Consider the following 26986-nt stretch of genomic DNA (forward strand, 5'->3'; position numbering starts at 1 on the left):
CTAAAAACTGTAGCCGAGTTGAAATTAATTTGAGCATTGCACTAATTGAATTTAAACATTGCTCCTCCCTAACCTTAGATCAGCCACTTTTTAATTACTGGCTTCTGAAGTCTGAATCCCCACAGTGTTGATGGAAAAATAAAAATAGGGTAAGCTTTACTGCACACTCTGAATGTTTTTTATCCAATATAAATGAAGCTCCACCAGAGTGAGCACACAGGCTTTTCTGAAATGGCTTGTTCAGGGTATTAGACCGGCCTTTTCAGATCACCACACATTAGCACTCGCAGCTGAGCTCTGTCATTCATTCCCCGCTGCCCCGTGCCCCCTCTCCTGAACTCTTTCCCTCCGTTTGCACACACAGAGGGAAGAAACGGCAAAATGTGTTTCCTGAAAAGGAGGAGAGGTGGAAAAAGCCCTTCCTGCCCCGCGAATCACCGCCGCCCCACCAGAGCCGCCGCCACTGGCCTTTCTGCAGAGGCAGCAAAAGTTCCCCGAGAGGGGAGCGTCTGCCAACTCAAACAGGGCTCATTCTCCTCTCTGTGGGCCGCCAGCCGCCCATGTGGGCCTGCGCTGGGCTTCCTGAGGGCTCGCTGCAGCTGGAGCACTTTGAATAAAGGTAACAGCAATGTCACAGCTACTGTAAACTTGCCGGGCTGCTCCTGTCAGCAGGACGTTCCCAATCAAAGCAGAAACAACCCCACCTAAAACACAACGCATTGTTTTTTTTCCACAAGCCCCAAGTCCAAACTTCCCACGAATCACAAAGAGAGCACACAGGCGAGAGGGCAACCACTGTTCCCTGATCTTGCCAAACAAAATGCCAAGAGACCGGGAGTGACATTCAGCTCTGGGGTTTAAAAATACGAGCAATTTGAAAATGATTAGAGTCTTATTTTATTGTTGAGCGCCTGACACAAGAGAGGAAACCAGAACAATCAAGCCGACTGACTTTTTTTTCTGCTGAATTTAGAAACACTAATTAGTTTTGCTCTCGTAAAGCCAACCTGAAAACGACCAATTATAAAGTGAAAATGAGATGTGCAGAGGAAACAAGAGCTTGTCATTTCCACTCTTCAAGTCCCATATGCACAACTTTACTGTGATGACTTTTGCACACAGCAGAGATGATTGGCATGCCGCCTACTAAACTCAGTATCACGTACACACTCTGACCAGTTAATGGCACTTTACATCAAATAGCCTTTTGCTTAGTTAGAAGGAAGCTATTACAGATCTGTATGACCACATCAAACCCAGGCTGAGCAGCTTGGCCATGCAGATGTCCGAGGCACCAGGCTGGGGAGAGGATGCAGCCCACCAGGCTGACCACAGCACCAGCTGCTTTCAGCTATAGACCTACCAGGGCCGAACTGTTACCCCCTACCAGGTGCCTTGGTCCTATGATTTTCATCTGTAAAGCGTATTGAAATAAAACCTCTGTATGTGAAATTACTTTCTAGCAGCAGAGTGAACCTTCATCTATTCATGTTTCACACACTTGCAGCATATTACACCTTAGTCATTAGAAATGAACATAAAACCAGTGGAAACTATCTGCAGGAATTTACTGCTATTCCCCAAGCAAACAGTGGCAAGTGTTTCATCACTGTCGGGCTGAAGACGGATGGGCTGTCAGTGCCTTCCCCCTGACCAAGATCCAGCTCCTGGGCTGGGAAGTGGCTAAAAAAGGCCAGGCCTATGCTTTCCAGGCCCCGCGCCTTTTACTGGGAGTAATTCTCAGATGCCAGGTCGCTGCCAACGTCCTTGCAGCCAATGGCAGAGAGGCCAGTAAGTTCACATTAACTGCAGAGTGTAACTGCACTGAACATCTGCTCATGAATGAGAGCGCTGCCCACTAACTCAGCGAGTTGAGGCCCACTGATGAAAAATTCAACGTTCTCCTCGCTGGCACGCTTGTTCTGCACTATTCTCCTGAGCCCCCAGAATTATATTAAGAGAATTTCAGCACGGCCTGGTGTATCTGAGAGAACAGCTGGCGCCGAAAAGAGATCTGCCGCTCAGCAAGAGCTCAGGGACTTCACACAAGATCTGCCTTCTCCTACACCATTTGTCCTTGAAAAGAAAAAAAAAATATTAATGTTAACAGGTAATAATAAGAAAGCAGAGGCTACATTTAACTGATTACACCACCCATGTGTGCTACAGAGGACAGAGCATAAGCAGTGAAGACATGAATCGATATAGACTGGAGAGAGAGGATAGAGGGGCAATTGTGACAATAAGTAGCTCCCTCAGGAGACTCATTCACTCTACCTCGCCTTTGTTTGGCTTGTTTAGCTCATTAGGTTGTTAACTAGGAAGGATCTGCCCCCAACCCCACAATATGGAATCAGTCTAATCAGAAACAGACGCACTCCGTTCAGGGGGCGACTACATCAAAGACTTTGGAAAGTATGAAGGCAGTCCCACAATCCTGTGCTTCAATTGCTGCAATTATGTGCCTCGTGAGTTTATGATATCACTGCAGAGACAACATGGACAAAATACATTATTGACTATTAGCCAAGGAAAGATGAAATCCGAAAAAAAAAGCACAACTAAAAGTATACAGTGACATGAACTGACACTTCTTTCCTCTGAGGATGATGAAATTGCTTCTCAGTTTAAAAATGTTAAGTTTAAGGAAGTGATGACTCCAAGCAAACACTAAGAATAAAGATTACCACACTCAGTAATTTCACTTCTGTCTTTCTGTGAAATACAGTTAACAGATTTCTAAATGTCAGCACACAACTCAACCTGGGTGACTTTATGAAACTTTTATCTCGTTGTTTGTTTGATCTTAATCTCGGTTTCACAGTTTCTGACTTTTTCACCAAAATTGAACCCGATTTACCCAAGAAAACTGCCTTTATCAGAGCTTCACATGTGGAAGCAAGCAGCAGTGGCTTTTAGTAGCTTTTTTTTTGGCCTTTTCTACAATGCACTGGAAATCATGGCAACAAGCCCAAAAAGGGATCTGCGAATATGATATTGCCACTGAAAACTGAGAGGATGTCTGGAGAGAAGCTCATTTAGCCGCTGACAAATGACAGCACTTTGTCTTCCTGACAAGATCCCTCCTTCATCAAATGTCCAACTTCACATGGAAATAGGAAATCACACATTATCACACTGACAAACAATTACAACCGTGTCATTAGCAGCAACCCTGGGCATGAAACCATTAACAAAACACAATGTTGCACACCACGCTAGCCATCAGAAGAAACACAGGATGTAGATGAAAAGACACTGATAAATCAATCATGACACAAACAACCTGATGCTTGTGGTTTGGGAAGGATCTAAATGTTGGGAATGAGGGCCGATAACGCTCCTTTGTTCCAACTAAATAAATCACATAATAATCTCTGGCAATCAAAAGTTTCTCATCACTGAATAAAGATTTATGTCTGCATCGATGGCAGAACGGCGCTGGCCTCATATTAAAAGTCAACACTTTAGTGGAGTTTCTCTCCAAGTGACTTAATCAGATATGGAGCATTAGTATCTTTTTTAATACATCTGCCAGTGTCAGGCGGCAAATGAAAAAAGCTAGCCTCTGTAAATATGACTGCTTACTTCTAACACAAACATTGTTGACACCTAATGTAATTTCAGCGGGACATCCAAGTGAAAGCACACCGGGGTAATATAATGCTCTTAATGAGAATTCCTTCCAGCTTGAGACCTTGGCGAGATAGCCATAATGCATGGCTTCTCTTTTTAATAAAATAATTGTTACAGTTATTAAAGATGAATCTCATCACAGTCGAGATGACAAAATAATTCATTACCAAAACCACGGCTTTAAATAGCTGCAAATTATGAAGCCCTGCCCCCACCCCTCTGAAAATACACTTCCAGATAAATGGGTTCGTTATTTCGTATAAATATTAGATATATGCTGCCCTTGAAAGGAAGGAATTATTGCAACTGTCCATTAAGACCTTTGTAGACAGACACACAATGCACCATGTAAGCTAACAATACAACAACTCAACAGAACTATAGGTAATTTCATCCTATAGCATCACAACCCTCACCTCCACCTTTTACTGATACGACTGTGACTAAATCTATTTTTATTAATCAGTGATGAATGATTCAGATGCATGATTGACCTGTAGTGTCATTTTCATCTGTTATGTTTACATTACTATCCGACGATGTTTTGTTTTATGTATAAAATCATTAAATCATGCCCATATGCCTGATAGATCCTGGTTACTGTACTTGCATATGAATATACATACTATGAATATTATACTATGTTCACAGATAAACCTTTTCCTCCTTATTTCATATCATACATTACAGATTAACTACCCAACAGAAGCTATAGGATCTGAAACGGTGTCATCTGATGAACAATTCAAATTGATTATCTACATGAACTAATCAATTCAACTCAACTATATCTTGCTAAGAAGACAGTGATTTGCTGCCGTCTCTGCTCTACCTATCAGGTTGTCTTTTTTTGGAAACCTGCAGCGCTCCTCCTCGCAGCACCTCAATGTGTGTGCAGCAGAGAAAGCGCTGATGAAACATATGTTTGTGCAAACTTCAACCAATCTCCCCGCCCCTTCCCGTTCACAGCTCTCTTCTGGCTTTATTTATGTATTCAAAAGAGATAATTTACAGTGATGGCATGGAAACTTCCCAGCATGCCTTTTAACCTGTCGTTTTTCACTCTCTCCGCAGCAGGATGTCCAGAGGAAATGCTTTATTAAGATCCTGCCGACATGAGGAGCTGCTGTGACTTACTGGTGCATTACTGTCTAAAAGGCAAAGTTATTTAGACCAATAAAAGGCTAATATATTGTTGGAGTGGAATTACACAGAAGTTATCTCTGCCTTAATAACATCACCGCAACCCCTGATGTTGTTTAGATCAATAAAGCCCATTAAAGTACAGACCTCAAGCACAGATAAGGCTGCATCACCGGAGCAAAAATACTGCTGGCTGGCATCTGAGAGAGCAGAGGTCCTTCCCTGGCAAACAAAAAGTGGCCAAAATGAGAAAAACACTTCAAACTTAATACCATAAAAACTTCAAATCTAATGAAGCCCGTTGTCTGCCTTATGGAGCCTTCTGGGCTTTTGGCAAGGGAAATAAACAAGTGGAAAGATGCTAATGGATGGTAGATTGGTCGGACGAAGCAAGGAAAGATGAACCTGTGTTACCAGCCCTCAGCTTTAAACTGCTTCTTCTTTCAACACTTCCACTTAAACCTCTGTAAAGTCCTACCACTAAAAAAAAAAAAAAACCCTTTGGACATTTGTCTCTGTCTTGGCCCACGTTACATAAGAGTTCAAAGTTTTTCATGTATTTTTAACTGTGGCTTTTTTCATTATGATAATCTGGTGTCACGGTGTGAGTTACTGGCTCTGGAAAAAAGAGAAAATATACAAATGAGTGAAAGTAAACTTCAAAACCAGAAAGAAATAGTCATGCACGGCGGTAATGTCACCACACTAAAAAAATCCCAGTGTTGTGAATGTGGTTTCCCATCATGCCGTGCTCATTCTTTGCAGTGTCCACCAGGTGATGCACTAAATCATCTGTGCAGTGACTGTCCATCAGCCCCCTGAGGTGTGATGACCACAGCCTGGCCACTCCCTCCAGGCTCCACCCCCACACATGTTACGGTGACGACACATAAAGGAGAAGAGAGCTCAGGGTGTGTGTGTGTGTGTGTGTGTGTGTGTGTGTGTGTGTGTGTGTGTGTGTGTGTGTGTGTGTGTGTGTGTGTGTGTGTGTGTGTGTGTGTGTGTGCACGTTCGCAGTTGGAAGTGCAGACAGCGTTCACGTGCACTTGTAAATTGCAGCACACAGAGACACCACAGTTCTCCACAGGAAACCACAGTTTTGACGATATCTAAGCACGCGAAATGACAAACAAGATTTTTTTTTTAAAAGAACAACGTGTGCCGTGTGTTATATACACCGTCAATAGGAAGTTTACAGACACCAAGCTACACGGGTGGGGGAACTACACTCAGATTAGACACTGTTGACAAAAAAGAAAAAAGAAAAGAAGAAAGTGTCAGACCTTTCAAAGGTTCCTGGAGCTTTTTGCACCCTCACCTCAATGTGTATTTCAGTCAGAGAACCACTGTGGACACACATTGTAACTTTAGCGGTGGCGGATAGCACAAAGGCTGTCCCGCAAATGCTCTGCACAAATGCACCCTCTATTCTTTCTCTTCTTAAATTATGCATTTTGCTTGACCCCCCATCCCACCTGATGTCATCATCCAGCACCTGTATTTAACAGACTGTAACAACTGGCTGATATCACTAACAAGGACTTTTCATCAGGCAACATACTGACTTTATTCTAATGAAGTAAATTAAACTCCACTTTTTACATGATATAACTTATAAGGAGTTACAGGTCTTCTTATATATGGAGTTTATTCTGATGTACAAATTTCAGCCACAGAGGCAGATTATCAGTGTCACATTTCTGATGTTCATAAAAAGTTGCTGAATTTCAAACCAAGCCAGTAATAATGCATGAGAGAGATGATTAAGAGAGGAAAAATAAGTAGTCAAACACAGCATCTGAGTATGAGACCTTCAATGGGCCTCAGACAGCCGTGGCAATGAATGCAGAGAGATAGGTGTGTGATTTTTCACTCACACACAGGCTACAGTAATGACTGCAAACAATATCTCTGCAAAGAAAATTATCAACCCTGACAATGTAATATGACCCGACAATAAATACACTGTAGACAAAAAAAGAAGGAGAGAAGAAAGGAGAGGAATAAAAAAGCACACAAGGAAGAGGGACAATCATCTAGCAGCTCCAGCTGAAAGCATAAATAAAGTGTGGCACATCTTTTACCTTCTTCAATTATCTGCCTTTTGACATGCAAGCTGAGCACAGTGTAATTAACATCTCAGGAGATAATGGGGTCGCTACTCACTGATCAATCTCACACATATATTATCTGCCTTTTACCAACCCAACCTCCTGTTATTGTAGGAGGGGAAAAAAATTCCACAACTGATTTTTTTTCTCCTTTCTTTTTTGTTTGGGTGGGGGCATTTAATAAAACTCTGGTAATAGGCCTAATGACTCATCCAATTGAGCTCATCTTCCAAAACATCAATTAGGCTAAGACCTAGCTTCAACTCGTGGACAGCATTGTCTATCACAGTAAATAACAAATCTTTCCCAATTCATGCAAGATGTAACTGCGTTGTCATTATCAATTACTGACTTCGAGCTTTTTGTGGCTGCTGCCTCTGTGCCTTTAGCAGTAACAGGTGTTGGAGCCGGAGCCTCTGACCTGGTAAAAATACTTCACAATACAAGCTGGAATTTATTTGACCTTCTCAGCTGTGGCTAAATTCACCAGTATTTTTCTTTTTTTGAACATGATTAGTTCTGGAAAAAAGCTTTGAGCTACATACTTAACTTATTACTAAACATGTGTCTCTTTCAACTAAATGAGACATCACAGATGTACTCAGACTCTTTTGCCAGCCCTAAATACAAATACAATTTTATAGTGAGCATAAAGAATTTAATATCGGACTGAAACATATCTCTAATAAAGTCTATACTCCAATCCTTGATGATGACGTTTTCTACTGAACATGCACTCAGGACTCAGACAAACTCATACAACCTCTGTCACAGGTGACTTATTAGATTCAAGTAAGTGGTCTAATAGGATATACACACTAAACTATTCTTGTTTCCACAAATTCTTTGGTGATAAGCAACATAACACAAAGACAAACACAGTGTTTCCCCCTTAGGTTATTTGCCAGATTGACTTTGAGCAAACTTAGACGTCAGTCCTGAGATTTATGCGCTTGTGTTTGCAGGCGCCTCCTTTACCTAACGTCTTGTTTTCACCACGTCCGAACTTCAAATACCTGGTGTCACACAGCTAACCATCAGGGGCCACACACGTCACAGGTAGGGCCACAGATTAACATACAGTACACACAAGACTGTGAGTGCACCGACAGGCTTGATGACCGAATACACTAAAAGGCACACTTCCTCTTTAAGAGCTGACAAAAGTGTGTAATAGTTGCAGCCCTGTAATAACAACTGCTGCCTAAATTGCATCACACACAAATCTGTTAATAGTACCTCATATATAGACTGTGGCGTTAAACCTCAAGCTTGAGAGTAACACTTGCTATTGTTTGCTAATGCTACTAGCCTGTAAGAACTGACATTTAAGGCACAGAGTAATTCTCCCTTATTGTTGTATTTATCACTCAAACTGAAGACTTAGATGTAAAGGAAGTTATAGGTTGTTATTGTGGGGGGAAAAAAACAATTGAATGTTAAGCAGAGTAAGCTAGCATTATTAAATCTTGATTCAATTAAGGTGGTCAAAAAATAGATCAATTTCCAGCATGTTAGAAAGAGTACGAAGACTATATCAGTGCCATCTCAACAATAACTGTCAAATTAAATATAGATTTTTTTTAAAAAAGAAAAGGGAAAGCGCTCCCATCCTCCACTGCACCTAATACATTTGTAGTGAAAACACTGCTGGTTTTTCTTCTTGACTAAACAGATACCATCTAATCCAGCCAGGAGAAACTGTGTGTACACTGTCTCTGAAGGTCAAAAGCTTTGAAAAGACATGAAAATACAAGGGACAGAAAAAGAAGTGAAAATAAGACAATAACTGCTGTTGCTGCTGTGGGGAGTGTTACAAGCTGCACTTTGAGTGTATTATTAACTCGACGCTGCCCGGACACGTGGGGGCTGTTTTACAATTTAGGCTTTAACAGATGTGCTTTTTATGTGGCAGGTTCTCCAGAGTTTAGATGCCGCTGTCCACATAGATGAGGCCGTAAGGCAGGTCATAAAACCTGCCTTTGAAAGTTTGGGTGGATTAATGCCGACATGACAACCAGTGAGCAGAGATCAGAACGGCTCACCTTTTCAGCGCACTCACATGCTTAGCTCTCAATATCTCAGTAGATGAAAGAAAAGCCAGGGACGGGGGGGGGGGGGGGGGGGGGGGGGGTCGGCCAGGTAAAATCTTGTGCCTGCTACATGTTCGGCCTTTATCTGACTAATAAAGTCAAAATTTCTAGTCTTTTTCTCTTGGGTGGTACGAAAAAATACCGCACATGCTTTTAAGTGAGTAGTTTCTCATCACGTGAAAACTGCATTGTAGGGTGACGACAAAGGTAATTGTACTGCAAACCAGTGTACAGTGTAATTATTGGGATTTACACACCTTCAACTCCCCCCCTAATCCCTGCTTTACAAGGTGGAATTCCTGGCAGGGTAGACACACACACACACACACTCTCTCTCTTTTGGACCATCTTAAAACACACACATCCACTTCTCTCACACGCACAACATCTCTCATTGTCTGTACTTCAAACGTAGATCTATGTACGCACACGCACACCATTTCCTTTTTATGTAACACCTAAAGACAAATCTTTATCACACAATACAATGTTAATGCTTCACACTCCTTTCTGGTACCACCTCCTGGGCCAGGCAGGAAGGCATGCTGAGCGAGCTCTCTGCTGACTGCGTCCAGACCCGGCCTCTTACACAATACAGGCTGCCTGGCCCTGTAGCCGGGGAGCCCCTCCTCCCCCAATAACCCACTTCCCATTCTTGATCAAACCTGGGGATTGTAGTGTGAGGGTGGAGATGAGAAAGATGGGAGGAGGTGTATGAGTAAGTGTGTATGTGTGTGTGTGTGTGTGTGTGTGGAGAGGGGGGGGCCACATCCTGCGTGAAACCGCATCCTGAACAAGCATCGCTGCATCTCACTGTAAATAAATACTCTCTCCTCCGCGTTGCTTCCGTCAACTGTCACCGCCTTGGCTCCCAATCACCTTCAAGTCCAAACAGGAAAGTGCAGGGAGGCAAGGGAGATGGCAGATATGAGCTTTAATTTGCTTCTCGCTGCACTTTAGCCCGGGTGCACACTGCTTCCTATTCTCCTGCTCTGACCAGCTGCCCCGGCTTCGTTCCAGACCCTGAGTCCTTCCTGTCACCTTTCATTACCACATTATCCAGGAGGAGGCTCCCTGCGCAGCCGGGAAATCACCATTTGGTGGTACTCCCCTTCTGTTTATGTAGTATTGTGCGAGACATTCAAAGCCACGCGCAACACCCTCAGAGGAGCGCTGCTGCCTTGTTACCTGCTAATCCCCTGAGCATTATCACAGGAGATGCAGCTGAACAACAGAGCATGACGAAGGCAACAACTGAGACATGACAAGCTCTCAAGTCCATAAATTGCTTTGTGTTGCAAGACTCTCATCAGACTGGCTCACTGTGTATTTGATTAAGGTCTGCTTGTTGTGACGACAAACCAACCTGAGTATTATATAACAAAATGTTTCTGCTAATAGACAAAAGCAGGAACAGAAACAAGCTCTCAGTGAAGTGAATTTAAATGGCAGCATCTCCGTTTCAACGTTTCCTTTAAGAGTGAGAGCATCCAGGCCCACAGCTCTCCAGCATTTCTTGCATTGTTTTATTACACTTGAATGAGTTGAGCTGAAAACTGAATGCAGCTGCTGACTGCAGAGCATTTAGTGTTTGGACTGGGCTCAGCTTTGCCCACCAGGCTTGAAAAATCATTCAGTAACCGATCTGTCAAAAGAAGAGGACACTCAGATCAGCTGGGAGCCACATCTGCATGCTCTCTGTATGCATGCATGCTTGTTTGTTCATTCATCATGATCTCTGAAATCAAAATACAAATTTGCATAATTTATATTCTCATATAATTCAGCTCTGAAGAAGGTGATAAATATTTTATAAAATTGCCAATTAAATCAACAAATTCCTTCCTGGCAAAATATTAGTCGACTAGAGGAACAGGGGAACATACAAGGCATCCGCACATAAAACCTTTGTTAAAGCAGCAGCAGCTATGTTTAATTCTGCTTTTACACTGATGACATTCTTTGTGCAAAGGATGCAATGAGAGCGCTTTTATTCAAAACTATAAAAACAATAATCTGGGGGGAAGACTAAGCTAAATTAGTCTGGCAGTTAAACATTCTGTATACAACAAAAACACAAGTTGTGCCGTAAAACAACTCCTCGGCGTTTGAATCGGAGAGATAATAGCTATTATTATTTTCCAGCCAAACTGGCAGTGAAGATCGTTACTTCATGCAAACTCATTCATGAGGATGTTTTGCAGAAAAGGAATTAGAAAGAAAACAGCACAGAGTAATTGACGGTATATAAAGCCAAAGATTTAGTGCCATCTGTCCATAGTCTTGCAGTTTACATCTCATCAGAAATCAGCTGAATGTGACTAAGACTGTTAATGATATATGGGCTCTCTTTATCTCCATCTTTCTCTCTCTCTGTCACCCTCTCCTTTTCTCTCTCGCTCTCTCTGTCTTCAGAGCGTCAGCACTGCTAAGCGAGTCACATTCCACGTAGCTGTTACATTTGTGCAAAGCTGTGCCATCGTGATCAGACGGTTACAGGCGTCCTTCTCTTTGCCCGAGGAGAAGACTCACTGGCCAGACACATTACTTTAAAGGGCAACATCTCACTGAGCATGTCTTAACCTGCCCAGGGGCAAGTGTGTGTGTGTGTGTCTGCAAGTTTGGGTGTGTTTGTGTTTTATCCTCAGGACCCCCGATTGTTGTTCATTTCCTGCGTAAAGACAAAATAAGCACATAAAGGCCAAAATGTGCTCTTCCCTGGCCTTCACCCACATCACCGCACTTTTCCGCACAAGTGGCTAACCACAGATAATTATACAATTAAAACAATTTTCCGCATCTATCTGTCAGGCTGATCTAATTCACCATTCGAAATGACACTAATGGAGTAAGCCTCTTTCTCTCTTCTTCCCCGAGCAAAGCCTTTTTTTTCCCCCTGTATCACACACTGCCGTAAAGCCATCTGCAAAACAGAGGAAAACAGAGAGAGCCAAGAGGAATACCGTTGTATTTGTTAAGCAGGATGTTAGTCAATAAAGTTAAGACCCAGCAGTTTTCGCAGAGCAGTGAGGAAATGGGGAGGTTCATTTGTTTGTTGGTTCATATTAACCCTTAGCTACAGAAAACAGAAGAAACAGAGTGACCCTCTTATTTTCTGAGACAACGCTCCCTTCAACCAATAGTGACATTAATAATTCATCATGACAAAAGACATTACCAGGGAAAATGAACGGTGGAAAAAAAAAATCCAATGTGACATTAGAAATACTCACATTAAAGCTGGGCTCAGACATTTGGCAGTGGTATGTGGAAAATAAAGTGTAATCTTTCATTGTTTAAATGAACTGGAACATATATTTTCATTTCAGCATTTGTGTTGAATATTAATTCCAGTGGCTAAAGTGCAGAGGGACTCAGACTGTGCCATTTGGACAAACCCACACTGGGTGTGAGCGACAGAAGGGATTTAGCCAAACCTTGATCTGGATATCCTGCACCTCCGTCCACCCAGTGTGGACAAGGAACACAGATAGGAACTACTCCTACACAAGTTCAAGGGAAATGCTTGCATGGCGTGGCTCTGTCCTTCCCACCCAACTCCACCAAGTACAATGGCAGGAGAGAGTTTTATGTTTATGAGCTATCCTGATGGGGATACACATATCCATTAGATGCGAGTCAGCCTATTGAGGGGTCTGGTATTAACCCACAAGCAAGTGCCCCATCAGCAGAGAGGAGAAAGCTGCCTTTTATGGCAACAGATCACAGACTCAAGCCATTGGCCACAAAGCCCACAAATGAGGCGTTAAGTGTAGTGGCAGGGCAGCAGAGAAAGAGGAGCAGAGAGATATGACCCTCTTCTCATCCATGCATGAATCTGCCCTCTGCCTCGTTTTCTTCCTCTCTGCCTTGCGCTCTTATCACTCCCCCATAAAGAAAAAAGGGAAAAAAAAGAAGATCAAAACATGTTTAACCGCCCAGCAACACTCACTACAAAATAACAACTGTCACCTGCAGCTGAATTCATTAAAACAACTGCAGCCCGGTAATGTAATATTATAACCGAATATTAATTCTTATACAATATTTGGAGAGATTCCTAATGGACGTTTTCTGTAATTAATTGCCAGATAGAGGCAGGGCCAGTGCGGCAAAGTTAAAAAACACAACCTGACACGGAGATTGGGAAAGAGAGTGCGGCGATGGGCCTGCTGGGACGGTTTCATCATCACGCCTGACCCCCCCTGCTGCTGGGAATGGCAGGAGATGGGGGAAGCGGGGAGGAGATAGACTCCTCTTCACAGTCAGAGATTTAATTGCACGCAGATTCCATTACCTCTGCACAAATGTCACATTCTCTTCTGATCAGGGGGCACGGCAGCCACTGGCAGCATGGCTGGCAAGCAGCCAGACTATAGTGCAGAAAGTGTTCAGCCAATCAGGGCTCCCAGGGCAGACAGAGGTGAGCAGAGGGACAAAAAGACTACAGTATGCCAAAGATATTAAAAACAAAGGAGAGTCATGAACACACAGCAGCTGACAGTGCAACATTCAGCCAGAGGGCAATATGCTGTATTAACAGATCTCAAATATTCAATTGATTTCACCTGCAAAATTAACTTAAATCATTATATTTTATCACTACTGGTGGTGTTAGCACATTTTGGTAGGCTAATATTGTTGCACTAAATATCATATTCATATTTTTAATATTTACAAATCCAGATCGTAATGACACGAGCGAATGACGCCGTCAAATGACCTTGGAGTTTAAACTGAAAACAGCCCTTGCTTGCTATTCTGTTTTCATAGCATGTTGAGAACATGATAGACTAACAGACTCTATTTGTATTTTGCAATTATCACTTGAACATCATACACTATTATGGTTGACAATTTTCATATCAAAATTAAGTGAAAAGTGTAAATGTTTGATGTTTCCTTGACCTATTGATGAAGGTTTAGGCTATATAACCATAGATCAAAACACAGATCAAAAAGAGCATAGAGACCAGTGTCCATAGCCCAAGGATATGTCTTAAAATGTCATGTTTTCTTAAGGAGGTGGTTTATATAAAATAAAATAGTTTCCAATTAATGAATCCAATTACTGGCATGTAAAACACTGTATGGAGGTGAAAGTATTTGCTAGAAACCAACAACCTGAAATTACACCTGTTGCTAGACAGACATGTAACCATAGCAACAGTATGTAACATTACTTGTACTATTTGTGTTGTACAAAGAAACAGTGGGCTTCATTATCTAAATCCAATTATTACATCATTTTTACACAGGTAGCTGGACTGATCGTGATTCTCCATTAGGATCATGGATTTAAATATAAGTATATCATATTTCAAGTTAGTTCATTTGCTGATATTAGACTGGGATAACAGCCATGCCCACTGCAAAGAGCTAATCTCAGGGGCCTGGAATCAGTCTTGACATGACAGTTTGTTTATTTTTTATAATAATAATATTTATATTGTGCAATATTTCAAAAAACAAAGGAGAGTCATGAACACACTGAATTGCAAAATTCAGTGCTTCTCTGTAATACTTGTGTCTCTTGTCTCATTAATTCGCATCCTTACCAAATGCTATAGAATAAAACACAGATAAAAAAAAACTGGGATGTGATTCAAAACTAGTAATGGACTAAAACAATATAAATAGTCATTCAACTACAGCACATACATTACATTACGGTATGAAATAAGAAAAGGGTTGGTCGGAGGATTGCCACATACCCCGATCACTGGTGCAGGACGGACTGGCACTCCATTCCTCCAATCAGAATTCAGCTCTCAGTCTTGAGGGCAGGACCGTGGGGTATCAGAGAGGACACAAACAGAGAGAGGGAGAGAGAGAGACAGAGAGAGAGAGAAGGAAGGGGAAAGATACAACGATTACAAACAGGAAGTGAAAGGTGGGGAAAGCCCCTGTCCACTGAGCCCACATGTACAGAAATGACATAAGAACTGGCAAAGTAAACGTGATCATCGTCAGCCACAAGTATTTGATCCGTTATGACACACCAATTCCTGTTGGCATCTAATGGCCTATATGCATGTCAAGCTATCTCCCTTTCATATCTGTACATGCAGATAAGCAACTACGACAGAGACACAATGTAAAAATATTAGCAAAACAGTTTGTATCGCACAAACCCATCTCTGCGGTTCCTTTCACACCTAAACACAATGAACAGTCATAAAGTTGCCCTTTATTAACCTGCGACAGCCCACATAAAAAACACGCTGCAGTCATTTCAGATAACTGCATGCGGTGTCAATTACAGCCAGTATCAACTGAATAATGGCCGAATTGTATTAAAACAATTAAATACTGACTGAATACACTTTTTACAGTTTGTATTTTCTTTTTCTACTTAAGGTTTTTCAATATGAGAAATGAAAGAACATAGGAGTACTCACTCACTGTCACATTAGATATATGAAATCCTACCTATGCTAAGACTATAAGTGTGACGAAAGTTACACACTAACAGGCAAAAATATGACAAGTGTGTTTGCTCTGGAGAATGCATTTACATGTACATTGACATACCAACCCTGCAGTTGTCTCCACTTTAGTAATAAAACAAATATTTAGAATATTACATGCCCTTCTTTTTTTTCTTTTTTTTTCATAAATGATGAATGACTTGTCCCGTTACAAAAACATCTGAAACAAGCCGGTCATTTTGTTTATTCAAAAACCTGGCATTAAGCTCAAAAGCATTCATCTGTAGCCAGATAAACAAGTGGAAAGATGCTAATGACTTCCACATACGGTTCAGATCATGCAAATGAGGCAGCAGAATGGATGGCTTCTGGTTTTGTCCCTGTCACAGAAGTCATGGCTGCATGTGTGGCTTGTTGCCCCATGATGTATGTGTGTACGACTATGCTGTTTAATGTGGCTGTGTCTCCCGCAGCAGAGCAAAGCAATTCAGCTCCCAGTTAATTGGCCTGCTCCATGTGAAAGCGTGTCAAAAACCAAATCTATAACTCTGTTTCTGCGTGTAGCGGTGTAGCTCTGCAACCAGACACAACAAACCGTGGCCCCCAATGTCCCAACTCCTCATAATTCAGCAGTGTGGAATTCAACTAACCCCATTAGTGCAGCCGTTGTTTCCACAGCCTGTCCACATTCCTGGGCCTACCATCGGCCCCAGATAAGACCCTTCTGATTACTCGGTTGCATGCCTGTCATTACTCCCAAAAATATGTTGATCCCACAAGACAGCCCCCCCACCCCCTCCTCGTGGATTTATGGCTGCACCATTGTATCTCCATGCCCCTCAAAAGGAACATGCTTTTGAAGGTCCCCCTCACTTTGGAATCAGTGACAGAAGGCACTCAGTGTCTCCAGCCAAGCTTGCTGCCATGTCCTCAACATACATCTTCCACAAGCTGCTTGCAGAAACTGTGCGATGGGAAGATTCAGGGGTTTATGTGCGGTCTCACAAAAGGAGATGTTAAAAAAGCATGGGAGTGCATACACTTAAGAGGTAGCTCCGATTTTTTGGCTCTTTATTGCAAATTAATGAGAACTAATGAAAAAGTGGTTACGTTTTATAGTGGAGTCTGTCCATAAAAGAGACTAAACAACCAAACACTTAAAGATATACTGCATGCTAAGACGCCAACATTAAAGTTCAGAATTTTCACCTCCAGCAGTAAAGTGTTTCTCACTTTGTGGCCTTTTGCATGCCAGCTGCTCAACACTCTGCACACTCCTACTCTGGAAACATGTGGTTGTAATCCCCCCTTTTCACTCAAATTACAAACTATGTCAGTTTCTGAAGAAAACTCCACTTTGAGCCACTTTGCAGCATGTGTGTTAATTGACACTCATTTGTGAGTTTCCAGGCAATCTAGACAGGTATTTGAAGCTGTCCGTCCTTGTTGAGGAGTATGAGTGGGATCAAAAATTAGCACATTAGCACATTAGCAGCAGGCGCTATATGATGTGTTTTGGGTGAAAAATGAGCATGGGTCACCTGCTGCACATTTGATTACTGCTACAAAAAAAAAAAAGATAAAACGTTTGTTGCACTATGACATTGTTTTTTGCTTTTTTTTTCACTCTTTAAGCCTTATCCCCCCTGATGAGCATGCACTCTCTGAATGTTAGTCACTCAGATCCAAACAATGGCTCTGTCCTCAATAAGGCTGTTGGAGGTCTAACTTCATATTATAAATGAGTAGTTGTTTTTCCCCCAGTAATTTCAGATGCAAACTAAAATAATCACTCAGACTTTTTATTCACCTTCAACACCCTACACACATTCATATGCATGTGTGTTTTGGACACATGCATATGAGTGCAATCACAAGCTATAAGTATATGCTGTTGTACAACCTTTGCTCATTTTTACATTACGATCCTCATTCATAAATACGTATCTGCAGCACCATTATTCACTCTTAGCATCTCATACTATCCAGTTTGTGTTGCCAAGGATGTCTCATAGGAGACAGGAGCTAAAGCCAAATCTGGAGGAGCTATCTCTCTGCCCCACTCAGAGTTTTGGCACTCGACTCTATGATATGTAGAGATAAGTAGCCTTTCATTACATGGGCATGGATACGGAATATATAACTTACAGTATGCATGATGTCTTAAATCTGTGCTGTGTTGTGATGTTATATTACACTGGGAATAACAGCAAAGGAACAAGTGAAACCTTTTTAATTCGACAAAATGAAAGAAATCGAAGAGTGAAAAAGCCAAAGGGCACAATAAGCAATACATAAACAAGAAGTGACCCACATCCATAAAGACAGAGAGATGGATCTCTGGTGTAGCTCACCTCACACCCTCTCAAGCAAGTGACCAGGTATCACTGTAACTGCAACTGTGCTGCGGGACACTGGTGCCGTATCGGATCAATGGCTTGACCCATTAAGTCCCACCACTCCCAGTACCTCATCTAATAAGAGCCGGTCTTTGGGAACACCCCTAGCTGACCCATACTGCTGGGGACAATTACAAGAGAGTGGTCTTTCAGGGCTGACGCCCACTTGACCCGGTAGCGTATAGACACGGAGGAGATCCACATGATTTAAACTCCTTCCCAAGACGTGCTGACAAGGTTAGAGGGTCAACGCAGACATTAACAGGTCAGTGTGTGGCCCACTTGGGAACAATTACTCCCAGTCACAGCTAAGTGGACACTTGATTGAACACGAGGGAGGCAGGACACACTTCCCACAGATAACAATCCCCAGAGCCATTTAGGATAAAAAGCCCTTGTGATACAGCCTTTATGGGCAAAATTCATCTTCCTTTTCCCTTTTAAAAGAATGTGAGAGTGTGATAGAGAGCCATTCTCTGTAAGAGATGAGTCTCTCAAAGCATTACCATTTTCTAGCAATACTAATAGCTGCTTATGACACAGAAACAATTACAAGGTGACTGAGAGAAAAAGCTAAACAATGGGATGAGCTGTTAAGATTTCATTTTTCAGTCATGGGGGGGGGGGTATCTCGCAAAATAAACAGTAATGTCTCACAACAGACTTTGACAGAACTTTCATATTGTACAATCAAGTTCAAAACAACAGCAGCGAAACTGGAGCCAAACTAAAAGACCTCTCCCATCTCTAATTAACTGTGTGGGTGCTGCAGTTTTTTTTGTGCTGTTCAACCTTTAACCTACTGACAGTTTGACCCCTCTCCCACCACATGACTAAAACTTTGTCTCGAACATCTGGTGTCATGCATACACACAGCAACAAACACGCTCCCCACCTCTGAGTTGTTTCATGTCACAACTCAACAACAAATAGTTTGTGTTTCATCATAATGTGTGGGTTTAACATATTCTGTAGAGGAGAGAGAAAAGCTAAACAGATGTTTGAGGGTAGCTACTGCAGATAAAATAGCAAACTTAGTAATGTGCATCTCTGTGTAAAATGGTCACTCTTGTCCTATAGTCTCTTCGTACACAAATAGGGCTTATCGATTCGCGAACACATTTTCCCCAGCATTTGCATAAGCTGTGTGTTGTTTGTGGTATTGTTTCTTTTTTTTTCCTGGGTCTTTGTTTATTTATTTCTCTGCGTTAGAAAATCAGTTCCACATTGTCCCCTCGATCTGCAGCGGTGGCTGGTGCTGCAGCTGTTGGTTGTTAGTGGCTGGAGATGACACAGTTCACCACTTCTCCAAGAGACAGGCAGCCCAGAGACCAGCACAGCTGCAGAGCGGGAGGGAGACGACTGCAAAAAGCAGTCGTAGAGAAGGAGAGAAGGAGGCGCTGGTCATCATTCTGCCTGCTCCCTCTGCTCTTTCTGAGGAACCACGAAGCCCAACACATTAGCAGAGGGGGAAAAAAAAAAAAACAGACTCTGAGAACATCTCTCCCCTGTCTCTGTATCCCGCCCTCCTCATTAACAGGGTCTTTTTCCAATTCATTTAAGACCCCTGAGATACAACCTTCCTCAAGAATTCAGCAAAGTGATACAACATTAACCCATATGCACATGCAGAGCGCAAAAGCAACAGGATCACCAGCTGACCCACTGGTTGTTGTGGCAGTCAGCTTTATTCCCCAGGACCGTTTTGTAACCAAGTGGGCATCATGTGAATACCATCTGGGTACCACTTATTTAAAGCTGGCAGAAGTCCCGTGGCAGCAAGCCTGGCAATGAGGAGAAGGGAATAAATTGCATCATTTACTTAACATGCATTTACCGTTGTGCCCGTTAAAAGCCCATGACTAAATAATTTGTTTTTTGCTGGTGCCAGTTTCTGCTGTCAGCCAATTCGCATTGTATGGGGCGACAAACACGGCGACTGTCAAAGGGCTGATAAAGAAGGTATCGAGATGTTAACCACATGAAATCGCATTTACCACCAAGTATATTAACAGCCCTCAATCCATTTACACCAAAGAAGTCTCCCAGCGCGTTGTGCACTGCACAGAACCCATAAACAGACAATAAACACATTGTAATTATAATGCCAACTCTTTAATTACGTGCGTCATTTGGGGATGGTCGAGCTCACTAATTGTCAGAGTGATGTGAGAGGATTGGGGGAAGCAAGAAGGAGATCAAGCCTCGGGCCCAATGAGAACCATATTCCCCACTCTCCAAGCGTGTTAGAAGGCAGAAAATTCAATTGGCATGGTTCCAGAGAAGAACAGTCCAAACAGCCTTAATCAGCGGGGACAAACTCCATGCAAATCATTTACATTAGTACAAGTGAAGAGAGCGGAAAAATATCTAAGGTTTCACTCCCAGAACATAAAAGCTCAGAAAATCTTTGCTTCCTGTAACCTTACTGCCAGGTGTCCTCATAAGAACAGGCTTTCTTTCAGTTGCCACTAACCAAATCTTACACTGTCTGAAGAGGAATTGAGAGGGAAAAGCACCTATAACGCTTGATTATATGGAGGTAGAATGGGATGGATATTTTGTCGGTATTATTTCCAGGCAATTATTTTATTTTACAGGACAGAAACTACACCGGGTGTGAATGTTTTTGATGTCACAGGCGGGCCTCCCTCGGAAAACACGTTAGCTGAACATATATGCAACGACCAGACCACAGGGGAGGGGTCACATTCATCCAATGCACTCTCGATGACACACACACACACACACACAGGGCTGGTAAATACACCCAAGTTTCCAGGACCAAGGAGTATTTGAAGCTTAAACCCGCTGGCCAGTGGCCACTAGTCTTGGAATACACTGGTGATATATCCATGCAAAGAAAAGTTGACCCTTTGGATATGAAATCTTATCACTTCATCATTTTCCTGTTAGACATTTGTATTTATCCAAGTCATGACAAGTGTATGAATTCTTGAGTTACGACCTAAAATGTACTTACAGTGACCTTGACCTCTGACCACCAGAGTCTAATTAGCTGTGAACATTTGTGACAACTTTTAAACTCAAGGCATTACTGAGATTCCACATACACGAGGATAGGACAGCCGTAAGGATGGACAACCTGAATAATGACTCTATTCAACACTGTCACCGCTGTGGAAACATAAAAAGCCCCAAAGTTGTTTTTTCTCCAGACACAGCCAACCCAACATCACTGGAATGGATATTGTCTACTCTCTGCATGCTCACTCTCAGCAGCCTATCGTGGCTTAACAGTTATAAGCAGTCAAATTATATGTTATTTTATGGTACTTTATCTTATGAATACTAACAAAAACACTGTGAGAAAATAGTTTTCTCTGTGATATGGCTGAACAAGCCCCAACACACCAGAATTAGCATATTAAACTAAATATTAAGCCATTTATTGAAGCAACAATTGTTTGGAGCAGAGTGAGCATTAGGAGTGGGTGATATGGATTTCGTGGGGAATCTATTGTGAAACTGTTGATGAATAACGATGGCCTGGGACAACCGGAGAAAGCTTGGAACAAAGCTCTGGAAAAACCTCTGATGAACGGCAAATTTCACAGTTATCAAAACTGTAGGAGTGGTCTGAAATGTTTCTTTGGATGTTTTTTTGCCGTCTTTGTTTTGACTCCGGGTCACTGTTGGAATCTATTATAACAGTCGATCCAACATCAGCGCAGCTGCTGTTCTCCATCATTGAGGCAGACTTTGATTCAGCAGAGTTATGATGGCACTTCCCTTAAAAAAGCTCCTGATCACGTCACACAAATTACACAACGCAATGTTTTATCTATTCTTTGGCTATTTTGGACACTAACACACACAGACTCTTCCTTTGTACAATAAACAAACTAACCATGTGCTTACCGCTTAGCAATGCAAACCTTAACTTCATGCACGCTTATCTCTTGCAAGTTAACTCTATACATATTAACTTTTAGATACACCTGCCACTGATAAAACACAGGTATATCAGCGACAGTATTGTCTGTTTGTGCAAGAACTTGTTTTTCCAAGTCTGATCACATGATCAGAAATATTGTTGCTTATTTGTGGATCAGAGTCCAAACAAGAGGTGATTGGCCTTGGATAGCCTCCAGTATTAGCATATACAGTATATGGCAGTCATTGTGATGGGCAAAGATCACTGAGTGATTTATTGAAACTGCCATAAGTACAGTATACCCTGAAAACATGTTGTGAGGTGACATTTCTTAGATGAATCATCAGCCAGGCAATGAGAAATGACAGTTAGGCAATGAGAAACTGTCTCCGCCATTGTTTACATATTGACTGGCATTATGTGGTCGGCCCAGATGAGAACAACACACAGCCTCCAATAGCATGATCTCACTCGGTGGAAAAAGAGCTGTCACTGTGAATCTGGTAGGAGGGTGTGGCATAGCAATCAATGAAGGTGGAGAAAAGAAACACAAACAAAACAAAATCTATTATTGGTCCCACGGCATGAAATCACACATTAAGTAAGCTGGTTCTGAAACAGTCAATCCTGCACCAGTTACTCTACAATTTACTGCTCAAATTGTTCTCACCTCTGCTTTTTTTCCATTCCTCTGTCTGTGTTAGGTTCAACTCAACACTTCACGGTGCCCTGCAAGGTCTTTTACACAGCACCGCTATTGATAAAAGAGATCAGAGCGACTGAGAGAGAGAGAGAGAGAAAGAGTGCATGAAGGATACAGAGTTTTCATCTACTATCCATCTCCTATTCTAATGCAGCCATTATGCTCTAAAAAGAGACTGCTCATCTATTCATTTTATGAGGCATTTGAAAAAAGATGACACTGCAAGAGGGTTGGGCGGAGTGATTAAAATTCTTTGAATTAGCCCTTCAATCACTGCATACAATTGTGGATAAAGTACACAGAAATGCACTCAAAAGCCGAACCCAACTCCTCTCTGTAGCAGGATATGAAAAGATTGATTTACTCATTTCTCACTGCAAGTTGTTTTCGGCGTGAGGAATTGATTGGTCAACACATTAAAAGCTTGTACATCATACACTCCATATATGCAACATGAAAAAGCTTTTAGAAAAATATCCAATAACTCAGAACAGCTGATTGCTCAAACCACACTGTACTTAAGAGTGTTTACAACAGGTGTAGTAAATTTACAACACAATGCCGTAAACAGCAAGTGGCTACCGGTGTAGTGAAGCAGGGAGGAAAACAACTCTGGTGCAGCGTGATGTGCGTGATGCAGAAGAAGGCACTTTGATGTCACCTGTCAGCATCACTCTCTTACTCCTAGATTTCTGCACATGTTGCAGGAAAAATACTGGAGAAATGTCAAATGTTAAAAAAATTTTTTTTTAATAATATAAAGATATTATGAAAAATATAATAATATCAAAAATATAATAATAAAAGATAATCTCAGCCATAACAATTCAAATATTTGCTAAATATAGACGGAGCCATTCGTGAGCCAGTGGTGACATGAAGTTAACCTCTGGTTGCTACCGTCGAACACACAGAAACAATCTATTCACATCACTGCTAAAGTACAGAATTAGACTTTTTCTCATGCTTTTTACTCCAGTACCTGGAACAAAATATGTACTGAATGAAGTTTCAGTTCCAGTTTAGTTTCTCCCTCTTGCTCACACACTCATACACTCTTTCTCTCAGTCTCTGTCTTGGCCTCTAGCTTGGTTCTTTTTTTAGACGGGTAGTCACTTAGAAAAATGTCTTGTAAGCCACAAAAAGCATTAAATAAAATTTCCATCCCTAATATAAATGTGCACTCACCCATTCACAAGAAAAGGTTGAGCAGCATTGGGGTCACGAGGCTAAGTTAGCCTTACCCTGTTCAGATTAGGTGCAAGTGTTGGCTTAGGAAACAGATATTCACAGGCTCATGTGGATGTTTGTGCAAAAGCTCATCACACGAGATCTATCCTGCAGTACAACAACAATTTTTTGCCATTGTCTTTTCACCACAACTGTCAACACTCTCGTTTTATGCGCGTCACGTTTTACACATGAGCTACGTGCCTGTTGATACTGACAAGCAGTGTGTGTGTATGTGAGAGAGAGAGAGAAAGAAAGAGAGAGAGAATGTGTGTGTGTGTGTGTGTGTGTGTGTGTGTGTGTGTGTGTGTGTGTGTGTGTGTGTGTGTGTGTGTGTGTGTGTGTGTGTGTGTGTGTGTGTGTGTGTGTGTGTTGTTCTTACTGTTGAGATGTAAAACATATTGTTTTTATAAATATAGGCAATATACCAGTTTGCTCCTTGAACGAAATGCTGCTGCAGAACCTCCCATAACCATTAAATGTGCACTAGAGGTAAATTAACTAAATATATTTAGATTTCATAAATCTTGAAGCTCACTTAAGTACTGAGTTTGTGCAGTTTTCTTTCTGTAAAATGTATGGTTGAACAGATTACTACAGTGGTGCCAACAACAACCCATGTAGCGGGTTTACTTGTGAGGGGTTTCAAGGTTTTGAGATCAGGTTAACATGTCTGCCACTGATTCTCTGTGCGTTACTGAAACAAAAACTTCTGCTGTGTTGTGGCGCATGCCGTGCAAATTAACCAAACACTTCATCTTATCTGATCATATACTGTAGATTGTTTATTATAGCGTTCAGGTGACAAGTGATCGGCCGCACGAATACAGCACCCGCAGCCACTTCCCTACACCTCTGTTCATTCCGGTGAGATCCTGACGGTAACCTTGCAGTAGTGGCACAGCAGGGGGACACGTTCTCCACTCGCAGAGCAGCAGAGATTTTCCCAGCTTCTGCAGCTGACCATTTCAAACTCGCTGCTTACGGCACGTCACAGGGCAGACCGCTGTGCTTGCTGCTCGACGACTCTGGTGAGACTTGCAGGATCAGCGGCAGCCTCTGCGGCTGTTGCCTCCCGTCTAAAAGGGACTTTACACACATCCGCAGCCTCTGATGCTGAACCAATATGTGAAAGCCACAGATGTGTCACACCTGACAAGGATCTTTCTGTGGATCTCAACACTTACTTGATAAACATGAGCCCCAAAATGCTCTGCGGGCTGCACATAATAGACAAATACCAATATTTACATCACAAATTTGAAGTTTCAGTAGTCACGTCACTGGTGCTCCGCTGCGTTCTAACCAGTGCGTGCTAACAGCAAACTAGTCCGAGCTGGAGAAGGACAATTCCTAGCCACAGCTATTCCTAGCCAGGGATGTGTATAGCCAGTTTGCTGTAACAAACAAAACTGATGGGATCTGAATTCATTGTGGCCTTTTGGCATTTGACTAAAATCTTACTAATGAAATTGCTTCTGATAAAATAACAGCTGAAAATAACTGCATCTTTTTTTCCCTGGCCAAAGGGCTGATGAGTAAATTCAACCAGAGCATTATGTCATAAGCCCATAATGAAGCCTTTACTGTAAGTCACAGATGTTATCTACTACATTATTTATAAATGTGAACATGGGCACTATTTCCCCACAATGTCCAGAATCTACTTTTACACCTACCTGGACCAAATTAATATGGTGATTTTAGAAGAATGAATTAATGAGGCACTTTACTGTTACTGATATGTAGAAAAAAGTTTTCAAAATTACTTGTTAAAAAGTTACCATAACAACTGTACATGATGATGAACTGTACAAGTGTTTTTGTAAGGTTACACAATGTAATGTGATTTTTTTTTTTTTTACATTAAAATTCTGGGGTTATCACAGAGAAAAGGCGTGAACAGTGCAAATGAAGTATCAGTGCAAAGTTATAAATATCAACAAAAACAAATCAGGGTGCTTCCTTAATCACACAAACAGTGACAAAGTGTTTATCTACTCAGCACATGCAGCAAATGATAAGCCACGCTATCTGCTTAAACACATAGTTCCATCCAAAGCTAATCTATTGACCGAAATGATAAACAAAAAAATAACTCCTGTGAAAATAACCATCTCCAACTGAGTGGTTTGGGAATGGAGCCCCACCCTGTTTACAACAGAAAGAACAAAAACAAACTCCCTCCAAGGAGCCTGGGCGAATGCAAGTCACACACTCCATCCAATACAGGCAAACAACAACAACGTCTGAAGATCTACTGGGAGAGCAGGCTATCAAACAACAGCAGTGTGCACACAAACAAGGTGTGCATCTCTGTATGAGTGAGAGAGCTGGAGAGTGAGAGAAAGTGTCTGTGTGACAGAGAGACAGAGAGATACAGGGAGATATGTAGAGAGAGAGACAGAGAGAAAGCGAGAGTTGGTGTGAAAGTGGAATTCAGCGGCAAACAAAGTCAAATACCACCCCCACCACCCCAGTCTCAGGTCAACTGAATCATCAGGAGTCAGGGAAGATACCGTCACCACCTTCCATGAATAGCTCACCAAACCACATCAGTATGACTTCACCGTGGCAAGCCCAGCAGTTTGAGAACGCTCTCCCTCAATATCCAGGGGACTCTGGCTGAAGAGGTAATGAATCTCAGTTAACAAGGCTGTTATCAGTGAAGGAACTATACAACATCAGAAGGGACTCCAAATCCACAAGACCTTTACCTGCACTGGCCCTTTTCTTTTTTTTTTCTAATGTTGCTATTAACGATAGCAGGTAACAATTGTACCGAGAAAAGCACAAAGATAAAAGCATCGCGCGTTTGATTTCCCGCTGTACATCATCACAGTAAACAATGAGACTGTAGAAGGGACACGGGCCCAATTAGCCATCTCTGCTCTCCGCTGTCAAGTGTTTAAACAGCCGGCTTGGACGATAATAGTTACCTACATACTTTCATCTGTGCTCCAGACTCATCAGCGTGGTAGCACCCGTGCTGAAGCGCTGCACTGCATCTTGGGTAATTACTGCTTCCCAATTACCACCCAGCTGGTAAATATATATCAAATAAACAAGCAACAACCCGTCAATTAGGAGCACCCTTTCATAATGGGGGGTTCAGGATGATGTGTGTTTTTTTTTGTACAGACAGAAGAAAGCTAGCGAGAAACTGGAGCATTCAGCTTCAAAGTTAAACGCTGTTAAGAGCACATCTGAACATAACAGTTTGTAAAATGATTAAATCACACGTGTTTTTGAGGCAATTAGGATGCACCTTTAATTAAAACGGTGTTTTAATTACCAACAGGGCAAAAAATGTACAACATGGGGACCAGTGCCGTTCCACCA

At 42.0% G+C, this 26986-nt stretch overlaps 1 protein-coding gene across 4 annotated transcripts in view; it reads right to left on the reverse strand.

Annotated features, from left to right (window-relative positions):
* The window catches only part of foxp1b (forkhead box P1b), a 150130-nt gene that overhangs the window by 117511 nt on the left and 5633 nt on the right, over positions 1-26986 (reverse strand). For all 4 annotated transcript variants that reach the window (XM_083971023.1, XM_083971027.1, XM_083971028.1 and 1 more), the window contains exon 3: positions 14698-14759. The gene's annotated coding sequence lies outside the window, so the exon portion shown is untranslated. The remainder of the gene's footprint in view (positions 1-14697; positions 14760-26986) is intronic.

The sequence above is a fragment of the Trachurus trachurus genome, assembly GCF_905171665.1.
Source record: "Trachurus trachurus genome assembly, chromosome: 5".
In the NCBI taxonomy this organism is placed as follows: Eukaryota; Metazoa; Chordata; class Actinopteri; order Carangiformes; family Carangidae; genus Trachurus; species Trachurus trachurus.